General features: G+C 36.9%; 1 pseudogene across 1 annotated transcript in view; it reads left to right on the top strand.

The window, feature by feature from the left end:
* LOC147364545 (large ribosomal subunit protein eL43 pseudogene) overlaps window positions 1-15,733 on the top strand; it is a 204,834-nt pseudogene that overhangs the window by 78,985 nt on the left and 110,116 nt on the right. The window contains exon 3 of the transcript XR_015134648.1: window positions 2,514-2,622. The product of XR_015134648.1 is annotated as a large ribosomal subunit protein eL43 pseudogene (transcript). The remainder of the gene's footprint in view (window positions 1-2,513; window positions 2,623-15,733) is intronic.

Genomic DNA, 15,733 nt, shown 5'->3' with positions numbered 1-15,733 from the left:
ATCTGCATGCAATGCGGGAGACCTGGGTGCGATCCCTGGGTTGGGAAGATCCCCTGGAGAAGGAAATGGCCCTGGGTTGGGAAGATCCCCTGGAGAAGGCAATGGCACCCCACTCCAGTACTCTTGCCTGGAAAATCCCATGGACAGAGGAGCCTGGTAGGCTACAGTCCATGGGGTTGCAAGAGTCAGACATGACTGAGCGACTTCACTCACTTTTATATTCACTAAAAAGAGAAAGTTAAATCAGTGGTCTTCAGTTCTCCATCTCTACCAGTTTTACAAGACTTCAACAGACTTAAACCTCTGAAAGAGGGCATAGCACTGTCCACAGAAGGCAACATCAGGTCCATTAACTCTAGACCCAATGGAACTAAATACACTGGTTTTGAAACAGGAAGTCTCTTCCCACTTAGTTACCCTTGGGTTTGGAGACTCGCTGAACACACTCAGAGGTGAAAACAGTCAAATAAGAAAGGAAGAGATGATGGTTGGGAATCACCATCTGTATACCGAAACTCCATAGATAGAGTTAAATTTGTTTTGACAACGTTTGGGGAACTATTATAAACTAAATATTTATGTGTCTCCCCTCCCCCCCCCCCATTCACAGGTTAAAGCCCTAACTCTCCAAGTCACTGTATTTGGAGATTGCGGCCTATGAGAAAGTAATGAAGGTTAAATGAGGCCATAAGGGTGGAGCCCTGACCCAGCAGGTTTACTGTCCTTAAAATTGTGATACCAGAGATCTCACTTTCCTTCTGTCTCCATGTACATGTGCTGAGGAAAGGCCATGTGAGCCCAGAGCAAAGTAGTAGCTGTCTGAAAGCCAGGAAGAGAGCCTGCACCAGAAACTGAATTCTCTTGCACCTTGATCAGGGAGTTCTAGCTTCCAGAAGTGTGGGGAAAATAGGCTTTAAAAAATCTGTTGTTTAAGCTGCTTAGTGTGTGGTATTTTGTTATGACATCCTGGGCAGACTAACATAGGCACTAAAGACTGGTTTGGAATGTTGGAGCCTGTGGGTGGACTTGGTAACCACAACTGTGTTTTGAAATGATTAGATTGAGCCTTTAGTGAGGAACCCCTGGCGTCAGTATGTATAAGTCTTTGCTTCTGGCTGTTAAGACTGTATAGGACTGTCCAGGCTCTGCCTGGGGCTGACTGCCTGGCTGCCAGGGTCCTCTAAGCTAAGCCAAGTAAGGCTGGGAAGAATGTCTGTTCCATATGATCCCACTATCTCGTGAATTATATATCCACCAGAAATTGTACCTCATAGTTTTAAGTCCAAATTCCCTTTGTTTTAACCTCATCAGATAAAAAATTTTCAGTCCTCTATTGTTATCAATAATAAGTAATAAAAAAGAAACTAGAACAATGTCTGTAGAGAAACTATAAGAAAAAGGAAGAAAAGGTGCAGCAAAGTGTATTAGCAGATGATCATTACTCACCAGAGATGTTGTCATGAAGCAGATAAGAATTATGGATAAACATTTTGATATCAAAACAACAACAACAACAACTCGGTAAAGCAATCACTTCTTCTAACAAGTCCCACCAGGTGGAAGTGCAGTACAGTATTTGAAAAAAGAGGTCATAAGAAAAGAAATATAAACTGGTGGAAATCAGGAAAGAAGTAGAAGGAAAAAATAAACCAGCACAGAAATAAAGACAAAACTGGAAGAAGTAACAAGCAATATGGAAAATATTGCTAGGGATGTAAAAGATAAAAGTAAGAAAAGGGAACATGGTGAAGTAGAAATCAAAGAGTTTAAAAATTAGAAGATATACAAGGGAGATCCAGTAAGCACTTAAGTTGAATATCCAAAGAAGAAAACCCAAAATGTTACAAAACAAATACTAATATTTTAAAATACAGTTCAAAAAAGAAAAAGACTTGAATCTCTATATTTAATAGTCATACTATGTGCCAAGGAAATGTGACCCAGAATGATCAACACCAAGACAGATCCTGGAAAAGTTGTTAAACTTTGAAGATAAAGAATTGTTACAAAAAGTTGAAAAACAAATGAAAAAAAATTGGCTGGATTCAGACTTTTCCACAGCATCTTTTTTTAAATTAAAACACTTTTAATAAATTATTTACTTTTTTATCTTTTAGCCATGCCATATGGCATGTGGGATCTTAGTTCCCTGACCAGGGATTGAACCCATACCCCCTCCTGCATTGGCAGCATGAAGTCTTAACCCCTGAACCACCAGGGACCACCAACTACAATATCTTTTAGAAGATTATAAATGACTAGCAACCTGAAAGTTCCTCAAGGAAAGAGTGAGTCAGTCAAACCATTCTTCAAATAAGAAACATGAACCTACAGAACCCAAGGAATATTAAGTGCTTTGGGCACAGAATTTAAGAGAGTACAGAAAGTTCAATAATCAACAATAATATTTAATGCAGTGTTAAACTAAATAATGAAAAAATCTATGTTAAATAAAGTATCAAAACTTTAACAGGAAAACAGGATCATTACTACTGATTTTTCTTTTGCCCCAGGCTCCAGTATGACTTGGTGCAGCAATATCAGGAGTCCTTCTTGTGGAAATTGCTGGAAAACACATTTCAACTAACTACGACTAGGTTAATACCAGCGAAAGGACTAGAGGTAAGCACTGAATATATTTAACAGTATAATGAAGACTAACGTGGAGGATTAGAATGACAGAAAAAAATTGTTGTGTATCTTCTTGTAATTAAATTCTCTAATAAGCCATAACTGCATCAAAGAAAAAGGATAAACTCAAATGCCAGGATGCTAGAAAATGGTCATATAAATACTACATATCAGAAACTATGGGATGTAACTAAAGTAACCCTTGGAAAATTTATATATGTATATGTGTATATGTTTGTATGTGTACGTGTATACCCACACTATAAAAATAAAAATCATGATATAAGCATCCAATTTAAGTTATAAAAAGAGAAATACATTGAGAGAATGAAGGAAAGACTACAAACAAAATAATGAATGTAGTAGAAATAATAAATCCAAAAGCTTTGGCAAGATAAACTATTTGCTGATTTATTCAGTAAAAATAGGGAGAGTGCAAATATGAAAACTAGGGAACAAAAGGGGAATTTATAGAAAAGAAAAAAACTGGGATAATTATAAGAAATACTCTTCTAAATTTAATAGTTTACTCTGCAAATTAATAGTTTATCAACTAGACTCCAAATGATATTGGCAATCTAAACAGTTCCATTGTACAAACAGAGGAAATTGACCAAGAACCAGTCCCCAAAATACTAAGACCCGATGGTTTCACAGAGAAATTCCAGGATGCCATTAAAGATCAGATCACTTTAAAGATAATTCAGTTGTTCCAGCACATCAAACAAGGAAGAAAGTCTCCAACATCTCTGTAGGAAGCAAGTGTAAAAACTGATAGCAAAACCTAAAAGGAATTAAACAAAGAAAATTACAGGCCAATCTCACTTATGATCATAGACTTAAAATTTGAAATAAAATGTTCACAAGCATAATCCAGAAACATATTAAAAGTACAAATCATGTGGGGTTTTATTTCAGAAACACACATTTGAATATTAGAAAATCTTTGATCATAATTTATAATACTGGTAAATCTAAGGAACTTTTAAAAATACTCAACATTTATCCTTGATAGAAAATCCACAGTAAAATAATATATTTCTTTGAAAGAAAATATTTTTGTTTCCGCTCCCAAACTGAGAGGGCTGAGATAAAATAACAAGAATTATTGTTATTTAAAAAAAAAAACAAACAAGACAAGGTTTATTTCTTTTCAGAGTGTACGTGAAACATTGGTTGCTGGTAAGAAGGAACCTCTTTTTCATAAGCCGCACATGGGGAGGGTGTTGGAGGCATGGCATTTGTGTGGGTACATCATCCGAAACTCATGCTTTCTTCAATTGCCGTCAAAGGAAATAATAAGCACATAGAAATCTTACACATTCTCTTTTGTTCTTTGGCTCAAAGGTGATAACAATTAGTCAGAAGAAGCCACATTTCTTTTCTAAAAGCAAGGGCACTAGGAAACATAGTCTTCTATGTGCCAGAATGAAATGGAAATTTCTTTTCATCAAATAAATCTGGTCATTCTCCCTGACACATAGAGAATTGGCTCACCCTCTTCTCAAGGAAGACAACCCCAAACCCACTAATTCAGAATCATGTTTTTCTTTGAAACAAGTATTATTTTTAATGGGGAGACTATAGACTTATTCCTCACTTATTACTTATTAAAGTTAGGAATAAGAGAAAGATGTAGTATAGTTAACATTGTGTTGGAGGCTGGAGATACTACTCCTCAACATCTTAAAATAAATACATTAAAATTACAGAGGAGCAATCCTAATTTCTGTTGGCAGCTGCTATTGTTGTATACTTAAAAAGCCTATGAGAAAAAACAGAGTCTAGAAGAAAGCAGAGAATTTAGTAAGATAATAGGGTATAAAATGAACAGAAATGACTAGTTTTCATATATACAAAGAACAATGAGTACATAAAAGAAAGGAAAACACACATCTGCAATTACCAATCCCAAAGATAACATACTTAGAAATAAATATAGCAATAAAGCCTTATATGAAAAAAACTTTAAATCATTCCTGAAGGACCTAAAGTAATTGAAAAAAATGGGAAAAGGCATATCCTAATCTTGGCTAAACAGACTCAACATTATAGAAATGTCAGTTAATTTATGAATTTAACATGGTGCCTCAAAAATATCAAAGAGATTTTAGTTTTTTCAGAATCAGGCAATTTTTTCCCCTAAAAACAGCCAGAAACCTTTGTAAAGAGCAAAAATTAGTGAGACTAGATATTCCAGATGTCAATGTGTGTTATAGACTCTTAGTTTTAAATTAATGTTATTAGTACATGTAGTCAGGACAATGGGATAGACTAGAATATCCTGAAATAGATCTCAAAATATATACAGTTTTGATATGTGAAAGGTGGCAATGCAAATTAGCGAGAAATAACCTATTCAAAAACTATTGATGAGACAGTAGTGTAGCCTCTGGAAGAATTAAAACTGGATCAATACTTCACACTGTATACCAAGAAAAATCCAAATGCATAGAAATTTTGATATCAATAAATGAGCCCATTAAAGAAGGCACAAAAAATTATATCTCAGAATAAGGAAGAAAGGTTTTATAAACTATAACAAAATCTAGAAGCCTTAAAGGAAAAGATTAACACATTTGTGTGTATGTATTAATATGCATGTCTGTATGTTCATATTCATGGCAAAAATCATGATAAGCAAAATCAAAAGAAAGATGGCAAATTGGGGAAAAGATTTTAAGCTCATACTGCAGATGTTGAATTTCCTTAATGTTTATAGAGTTCCTTCAATTTCAATAAGAAAACATTTATTGAAGAGTTGACCTAAAAGGGAAGCAAACAGAATCCCTAAATACATGAAAAGATGCTCAATGTTATACATAATAAGAAAAGTCTATCAAAAATATACTGAGATACTATTTTTAACCAGTTTGGCAGAAGCTGTAAGTTAGGTACCACATTATGTTGGCAAGATTGTGGAGAAACACGGAATTTCACTCATTGGTGATGGGAATTTAAGTTGGTACAACTCCTTTGGAGGCCAATGTGGCAATGTTGTGACAGTTAAAAATGCATATACCCTTTGACCTGGCATTTCAACGTTTTACTTTGCAGTAATACTTGAGCATTTGTGTAATAATTTATGCACAGAAGACCGTTTATCACAGTATTATCAAAAAATTGGAAGCAACCCAGCAGTCTATCAGTTGAGGATTGTTTAATAAACTATGGCATATTCATACAAAAAACAGTACAACTATAAAAAGAATGTGGATGTTCTTTCTATGCTGATTTTGGAAAGATCTCAAAGGTACATTGTTAAGTAATAAAAATAAGGTGAATAGCAATATAATATTTTGGGGGAAATAAGATACATACAATCATATACTATGCTTGAATATACATTTTAAAAAATCTTCAGAAGGATAAACCGGAAACTAATAATGAGAATTGTTGAAGGAGGGTGGGAACTGCGTAGATAGGTATGTGGATGGGAGGGGAGCTTCTACTTTTTGATGTTTAAGCCACCTGAATGTTATAACCTATTCAAAAAAGTAAGTGACTCTGCATTTTTTAAAATCTGGAAGGGGGTATAAGAACTTAAATAGAACTTGCACATTTGAAATGGCCAAAAACAAAAAAGGCATTAAATTATAACAGGATTGCAACAAGAATCTCAAACATTCTAAACTCTTTGGAATTTGTGTTGCATTTAACTTTTGAGACAGACACCGTGTAAACAAGAAATAGGAATTTAGTTACTAAATACCATTCCAAACTATGATGCTTGAACTAGTGAATATTAAACCCTTAACACCAGCATTCATGGTTCTCTGGATATGATGAGTGATGTTTATCTTCATAAGCTGTAGTTCCTATGAGATGCTTAATTAAGAAGTAAGGTATAATCGTGTTCACTTGTTTTGAATTTTTACCAAGTTCTTTATCAGCTTAGTGATGTAATAACTGAATGAAAGTAAAAACTTAAGACTTAACTCCTTTGGATATCACAGACATCAGAATTGATTGGCTGACTGATTTCACAGAATATAATTATTTGTTTTTGGCTGTCCTGTGTCTTTGTTGCTGCGTGGGTTTTTCTACAGTTGCAGCAAGCTGGGGCTACTCTCTAGGTGCAATGAGAGGGCGTGTCATTGCGGTGGCTTCTCTTGTGGAACACAGGCTTTAGGGTGGGCAGACTTCAGTAGTCAATTGAGGCTCTTGGGCTCTGGAACATAGGCTCACTAGCTGTGATGTGCCAGCTTAGTTGCTATGAGGCATGTGTGGTCTTCCCGGATCAGGCATCGAACCTCTGTCTCCTGCTTTGGCAGGCAGATTCTTTACTACTGAGCCATCAGGGAAGCCCCACTGAATATAATTAGATCATAGGGTTTTGTTGACAGTAACCAGGATGTGGATGAAAATTCTTGAACCATTCCAAAGTTCTTTTGCCTACTTTTCAGTTAACTAGGAAATATAATGAAGTAGCTTAATCACTTTCCTATCATTATGTTTTCTAACATTAAAATAATGAACACTTATTGCATAATATTTAGAAAACTGAGATAAATGAAAAGGAGAAAAAAAAACATATCATGTAAAATAAACTTTCCTGGTCTTTTGATGTCTATATAGTCTAGTTTTCTAGTCTCTATATATGTTTTTAAAAATACACACAAAGAAGTTGATCCTGCTTTATTTTAATGACCTTTTCATATATGAAGATTTTATATAACAACACTTCCATTGTCAGTTAAAATTCTGGAACATGATTTTTAGTTATTCCTGTGTATTTTATTGTGTGGATGTACCATAATTGATTTAATTAATCCTGTAGTCCTGGATGTCTAAGGACAACTTATTTACAAAGCACTTAGTTATCTAGCTTCCCAGGTGGCTCTAGTGGTAAATAACCCGCCTGCCAATCCAGGAGAGACGTAAGAGATGCAGGTTTGATCCCTGAGTCAGGAAGATCCTCTGAAGGAGGGCATGTCAATCCACTCCAGTATTCTTGCCTGGAGAATCCCATGGACAGAGGAACCTGGCAGGCTGCAGTCTATGGGGTTGCAAAGAGTTGGACACGACTGAGCAACTTTCACTTCGCTGGCTTATTTGAAGTTTTCCTGTATTTTTCTCGTGATAAATTTAGTCTGCTTATTTTAAAAGTGCTTTGTAGAATTTTTATGCTGGTTGCCTGAGAAGGATGTGATCCTTGGTCTTGTCTTGCAGTCCTAAAGGCCAGACTTTAATGTGCCTGCCTAATTTTCCAGTGGAGAGATAAGACTGGTAATCTGGAATGGACCATGTTTCCCAAAGCTTTGGAAACAATGGTTTTGCTGATTGATCTTGTTTAGGTTAGTCTGTTAATAAGATGTTTTAAGATACCATAGCAGCATATTAAAAAAAAAACCTAAGTGGATGTGGTGTTCTAGGCAATGGATCTTTTATTTTTTAGTTGAATAATAAGGCCATCACTTTTGGAAAGCTAGGCAGGATATTGGCAGGGTAAGAACTTCCAGGCTGGCCCAGGCATTCTGAGTCAGGAGCTTTGTCTCAATTTCAACAAAATTACATGGTTTTAGAAAATCATTGCTTTCGTTATTTTTCAGCATTCTTTATTAAACAATGCGTATGTGTACATTTCCACTTTGACATCAGTTTACATTTGATTTGCAATGTGAAGATTTCAATAATTTTGCTTTAGTCATTTGTAATGTGATTAAAACTAAATGTTATGGCCTATCTGTAGTTTCGTTTGAAGAGAACAAACTTCACTTCTATGATGATGAATATAAAGATTGCAAGTGAAAGTTAGGCTCTATGTATGCTATATGAGTGACTAAAACAGTTTTTAAGTATTCCCAAGCACATTAAATAACTTTTCACTTACAAAAGAATAATATAGTACTTAAAAATAATTATTTTCTTTTCCCTATATTGTTCCCTAAAGCTTATTGAATGATATAATTAGCTTCCTGTGAGTTATTATGGATATTGTGAGTAAACGATAAAAGTGGAATTTCTTTTAAAATATTCCTTAGTGAAGCTCATCACAAATGAATGAGACTCTATTATGTATTAGTCAATCTATCCTTATGTGTATTTTTGAGTCCTCATACCTAAGATTTTTTGGTGAGGAAAGAGGGATTCAAGGGCAAAAGCACTAGAAATTGTACTTTAGAATATGTGCTGAGGCCAAGTAAGAGCAAGCTTGAACATCCAAAAGGGAACTAACAGTAGTCAGTGTTAGATATGTCCAGAGTATCAAGAGCCAGAGCATTTGCACATATGTTATATGAGTGAGTATAATATTGAAGCCTAAGGGATTCTTTCCACTTCGTCTGTCCTATCTAACTTCCCTTGAAGACTCTGGGATGGTATCATCTTCCAGACTTTCCCTCATTAACTTAAGGTGCAGCCCCATGAAATAAATTCGGGCATATGGCATGACAAGGAGAAGAGGCTAGGGACCTGCCTGAGACGCTTACCCTGAAAGGGCCACGTGCCTTTGTCTTTGGGGCTGCAGAGCAGATAGCCAGTCTTGCCATGACAGAGAGTATTGGCCAAACCAAGGGAATGGACAATTCCAGCTTTGAGGCTGGTTGGACACACAACAGCTGGACATTGTCCTGGAGATCCTCAGGTGTCAGCCAGCACATGCCCAAGGGGTCTGTTTGTCTCTCATTCACCAGCATATGTAGACACCATTCTGCCCAGAAACCCAGAATGTTCTCTTGAGAGAGAAATTGTTCAGTTGCTAAGTTGTGTCCAACTTGTGACCCCATGGACTGCAGCACACCTGGCTTCCCTGTCCTTTACCATCTCCTGGAGTTTGCTCAAGCTCATGTCCATTGAGTCAGTGATGCCATCCAACCATCTCATCCTCTGTCACCCCCTTCTCCTCCTGCCCTCAATCTTCCCCAGCATCAGGGTCTTTTCCATTGAGTTGGCTCTTTGCATCAGGTGGCCAGAGTACTGGAGCTTCAGCATCAGTCTCTCCAATGAATGTTCAGGGCTGATCTCCTTTAGGATTGACCGGTTTGCTGCCCTTGCTGTCCAAGGGCTCTCGAGAGTCTTCTCCAGCACCACATCTCCAAAGCATCAGTTCTTTCACAAGAGAGAAATAGTAAGAAGGAAATGCTGTCTGACAGGCTGAACATTTTCTAAAAAGACTGAAGAAATAATCAGATCAGACTGAGCTTTGAATTCGAATATTTAGCTCTTTCTTTCTCACTTAACAGCGGGTAAGAACTTGTAAAGGAAGACATCAAATATAGATGAAACAAAGAAGTTACATTTGCTTCCACTTCCAAATCATCATAAGTTAAATTTGTGATTTTAACATAAAGCAAAAAATAAAAAAAGACTCCTTTCATTCTGGGTCATTTTGATCCTAGGCTATTAATGCTGTTCACTAACTCTCTTAGGCTTTTTCTCTGAAAGAGAAATAAATTGAAAGTATTATATGAGCTGATACCCAATACTAGTAGAGGCAAGTAAATCCACAAATGTCATGGTGACCAGCGTTTAAATTCTGATATACACATTTTAAAGGCAAGGAAGTTCATTGTGATAAGAATGTGTGGCATAATTATAAAACCAGTTTAGAAGTCAGAATGGCAATAAACAACTTTGGAAGAAATACCATAGAAAGTGAAGGCAGAACAGAACTCTGTCAGATACTTATTCCATTTAGTTGAAAATTTAAGCTGAGAAAATTTTTAAAATGGAGCAACTTTCAGAAGGATATCGGGGAAAATAACAGATTTTAAATATACTACAGCATACCTCATGGGAAGAGTTGACTCATTGGAAAAGACTCTGATGCTGGGAAGGATTGGTGGCAGGAGGAGAAGGGGACGACAGAGGATGAGATGGCTGGATGGCATCACTGACTCGATGGACATGAGTCTCAGTGAACTCCAGGAGTTGGTGATGGACAGGGAGGCCTGGCGTGCTGTAATTCATGGGGTCACAAAGAATCAGACACGACTGAGCGACTGATCTGATCTGATCTGATTTGCTCTAGAGGAAAAAAAATTAAAAATATTTATTGGCAGTTACTAGTTTTAGTTCTTCAAGTACACTTGGGAATTATTCCTTTGCACAGGGCACCAAAAGTTGATTTGCTTGTTAGAAAGTGAGGTTTGGGTATGAGGAATAATGAGGTAAGTCAGTGTGTGCTATTTAGAAGTAGAATGAACAGAGCAATGGAGATGAGTTTTTGTAAATTTTCACAGCAAGTAGCTGTTATGTATAATTACTCAGGGTCAAAAGAAGTGTTGTATTTGAGATGTTTTTATTCTATTATAGGGGCTTCCATCTCAGACGCTCTCTATCAGCAGGTAAAAGTTATCTGCAAATTTAGACACCAGATCTGCCATTGATGGAGTTTGTGGTAGGTGAATTCTCAGCAGGTCATTTACTAGTGGTTGGGAGATGGGTCCTCTGAGCTCTCAATGAGTGGTCGTGGTATTAAAGGAGCAAAGATTGTGGGTTCAGTGCCAAAAGAGCTAGTCAGCTTCGGAAGGGAACCAGTTACCTCCTGGAGTCCATGTACCTATTGCCTCTTCAGACCTCTTGAAATTAAGTTCATTAATGGATAGAGGGAGGAGAAGAGATGGAACAAGGTGGGGAAGAGAGAGTGGGTGACAACTCTTGGAAAAGCAATTCACACAACTGATTACTAGAGTCAGCTTCAAATGAGGATGTATTTAAAGCAGATGATTCATTAACCCTACCAGTGCATACGTTAAAGGACTTTAATTCTCCCCAAAAAAGAACAGGGAAGTCGCTCAGTTGTGTCCGACTCTTTGCGACCCCCTGGACTGCAGCCTGCCAGGCTCCTCCATCCATGGGATTTTCCAGGCAAAAATACTGGAGTGGGTTGCCATTTCCTTCTCCAGGGTATCTTTCTGACTCAGGGATTGAACCCAGTTCTCCTCTTTACCGTCTGAACCACCAAAAAATTCCTTTGCTTGGAGGCTTTTCCATATAGTATTGAAATAACACAGGTCTTTGTGTTGATGCCATTCTGAAAAATCCCAGAGTAACAGAAGGCAAGACTGCAGATTGAAAAATATAAAGAAAAAAAATCCAATTGTGATGACTGTCATGATAGCAGTGCTTAAGTTGCACTGATCTATCAAAACTTTCACTGCTGTATCTCATATGTAGATTTTAGAGATAATAAAATTCAAGAAATAATCCACTGTGAATTTGCACATCCAGAAATGATCTTGGGGAGCCTATTTTAAATGACTTCTTTTAAAAGCACTAATTTCTCTTGTTCTTGTGAAACCACTTGATGAATATTATCTAACAGCATGTTGTTGTCAGAAGCCTTCAAAAGACTACTTAATACCTGGTTCAAAATAACTTGTTTTGAGTGTGGACAGTTAAGTCAATTGTATGGTTTCACTATCAGGTAGCATATTTTAATCCTGGTGGATCTTAAAGCTGTCTGTGATTTGGCTTCTACAGAATTTAATTGTATTTATACCCTACAATCTACGGTTTCATTGTACGTCTGTTATCTGCTAATTGCTTCAGGTGTATTCACCTGCTTCTACAAAGATTGCCTTTCCAGCATTTTAAGGACAGAGGACAAATCTGAAACTTTTGTGTGCCTTGCATCTCCTAGTAAAAGTAGTCTCCTACTAATATCATGTGATATCCCTTACATGTGGAATCTAAAAAGAAAGGATACAAATGAACTTACTTTCAAAACAGAAAGAGACTCACAGCCTTAGAAAACGAACTCAGAGTTGCTGGGGGGAAGGGATAGTTAAGAACTTTGGGAAGGTCATGTACACACTGCTATATTTAAAATGGATAACCAATAAAAACCTCTTGTATAGCACATGGAACTCTGCTCAGTGTTATGTGCCAGCCTGATGGGAGAGGGTTTGGGGGAGAATGGATACATGTAGATGTAAAGCTGAGTCCCTTCACTGTTCACCTGAGACTATCACAACATTGTTACTCAGCTACACCCCAATAGAAAATGTTTTTGATGTTAAAAAATAAAGATGAAAAAAAACAAAACAAAACAAAAAAGTTGTCTTCTATTTTGCTCTTCAAGGTCTCCCAGGGAACAATCTATATCTTTCTTTATCTATATCTATAAATAGATATATGTTTCTGTATCTATATTTATATGGATCTATATCTATAAATATATTTTCATGATGACAATTGCTTTTTTTTCTTCAGAGAATAGCTATATGCAGGTGGTTTTCAAAATGGATGCTTAAATTTTTTTTATTTTATTTTTTTAAATTTTATTTTATTTTTAAACTTTACATAATTGTATTAGTTTTGCCAAATATCAAAATGAATCCGCCACAGGTATACATGTGTTCCCCATCCTGAACCCTCCTCCCTCCTCCCTCCCCATACCATCCCTCTGGGTCGTCCCAGTAAATCCAACCATTACTGTCATCCCTTCACTCTAGTAAGAATATCTCACGCCTTCCCTGGCAAAAAGTTATTCAGCTCTTTCAGACTCCTTCTGCTGAAAAGTAGGTTTATCCAGTAAGATTTATTCAGATACAAATAACAGAATATCCAACTAGTTAAAGTTTAGGTTCTTTTGGTAAAGAAGGGGTTCTCTTGGTTTGGCCAACCAACAGTATTAATGCTCTTGCTTTAGAATCATAATTATTCCTGGTGAGGAACTCTGATTATCAGTGTATGTACTTCTACATATTGGCTAAAATTCTAACTCCTTAGAATTATTTTCTATGAAATTTCATTTTGACTGTTTGAACAATATGGAATGATTTTATTTTCTTTTCCACCAGAAAATTATAAATACTTTTTAATAGCTTTTTTGAGGTATAGTTTATATCCATAAGACTCACCTATTATAAGTGTACAATTTAATGGCTTTGGTGAATTAAAGAAGTTGTGTAATCATAGCTACAATTCCAGTTTAGATTATATCATTTACCTCTATAAATTTCCTTACTGTCACTCCCCACTTCCAGCCCCAGGCAACCACGGATCCACTTTCCTGCTCTATGGTTTCTTTTCCTGAAATTTAAAAATAAATGGAATAATATATTATACAGTTCTTCCTGTCTAACACATCCCACTTAGGATAATGTGTTTGAGGCTCGTGCATATTGTAGCACAAATCACTGATTCACTCCTTTTTACGGATTCCATTTGTCCATTCCACTGAATGGATGTACCACATTTTGTTTACCAGTTTGCCATTTGAAGGACATTTGCAGTTTTGCAGTTTGGGTCTGTTATAAATAATGCTGCTATGAATATTCATGAATAGCTCATTGTATAGACTTATGTTTTAATTTCTTTTGCGTAGATTTCTAGGAGTGGAATTGTTGGGTTGTATGGTAAATCTGGGTTTACCCTTAAACTTCCCAAATGTTTTCCAGAGTGACTATGTTTCCAGTAGTATTCAAGTTTTAGTTTCTATACATCCTCACCAACACCTGGTAATGCCTGTTTTTTTGGGAGGGCGGGGGACAGATAGCAGCCATTCCTGTGTGTATGTGTAGGGATGTTTCAATGTTTTTAAAAAATATACTTTTGACTTAGAATTTTAGGATTATAGAATAAATAAACAGCATTCCATATATACTCCTCCAACCCACCCAATTTTCTGTTCTATCAACATCTTGTATTTAGTGGGATATATTTGTGACAATTATGAACCAATATTTATATATTGTTATTCAGTTGTCACTCAGTCGTGTCTGACTCTTTGTGACCCCATAAACCACAACATACCAGGCCTCCCTGTTCATCACCATCTCCCAGAGTTTACCCAAACTCATGTCCATTGATTCAGTGATGCCATCCAACCATCTCATCCTCCGTCGTCCCCTTCTTCTCCTGCCTTAATCTTTCCCAGCATCATGGTCTTTTCCAATGAGTCAACTCTTCACATCAGGTGATAAAAATATTGGAGTTTCAGCTTCAACATCAGTCCTTCCAATGAACACCCAGGACTGATCTCCTTTAGGATGGACTGGTTGGATGTCTTTGCAGTCCAAGGGACTCTCAAGAGTCTTCTCCAACACCACAGTTCAAAAGCATCAATTCTTCAGTGCTCAGCTTTCTTGACAGTCCAACTCTCACATCCATACATGACCACTGGAAAAACCATAGCCTTGACTAGACCTTTGTTGGCAAAATAATGTCTCTGCTTTTTAATATGCTGTCTATGTTGGTCATAACTTTCCTTCCAAGGAGTAAGCATATTTTAATTTCATGGCTGCAGTCACCATCTGCAGTGATTTTGGAGCCCCCCAAAATAAAGTCTGCCACTGTTTCCACATCTATTTGCCTTGAAGTGATGGGACCGGAGGCCATGATCTTCGTTTTCTGAATGTTGAGCTTTAAGCCAACTTTTTCACTCTCCTCTTTCACTTTCATCAAGAGGCTGTTTAGTTCTTCCTCACTTTCTGCCATAAGGGTGGTATCATCTACATATCTGATGTTATTGATATTTATCCTGGCAATCTTGATTCCAGCTTGTGCTTCCTCCAGCCCAGCGTTTCTCATGATGCACTCTGCATATGAATTAAATAAGCAGGGTGACAATATACAGCCTTGACGTACTCCTTTTCCTATTTGGAACCAGTCTGTTGTTCCATGTCCAGTTCTAACTGTTGCTTCCTGACCTGCATACAGGTTTCTTAAGAGGCAGGTCAGGTGGTCTGGTATGCCCTTCTCTTTCAGAATTTTCCACAGTTTATTGTGATCCACACAGTCAAAGGCTTTGGCATAGTCAATAAAGCAGAAATAGATGTTTTTCTGGAACTCTCTTGCTTTTTCCATGATCCAGCAGATGTTGGCAATTTGATCTCTGGTTCCTCTGCCTTTTCTAAAACCAACTTGAACATCTGGAAGTTCATGGTTCACATATTGCTGAGGCCTGGCTTGGAGAATTTTGAGCATTACTTTAGTAGCGTGTGAGATGAGTGCAATTGTGCAGTAGTTTGAACTTTCTTTGGCATTGCCTTTCCTTGGGATTGGAATGAAAACTGACCTTTTCCAGTCCTGTGGCCACTGCTGAGTTTTCCAAATTTGCTGACATATTGAATGCAGTATTTTCACAGCATCATCCTTCAGGATGTGTAATAGCTCAACTGGAATTCCATCACTTCCACTGGTTTTGTTCATA

This window comes from Bos grunniens, chromosome 10, assembly GCF_055505025.1.
Source record: "Bos grunniens cultivar Pamir isolate PY7600 chromosome 10, Bosgru_T2T1.0, whole genome shotgun sequence".
NCBI classification, from domain to species: Eukaryota; Metazoa; Chordata; class Mammalia; order Artiodactyla; family Bovidae; genus Bos; species Bos grunniens.
This window is presented reverse-complemented; position numbering and strand designations above follow the sequence as displayed.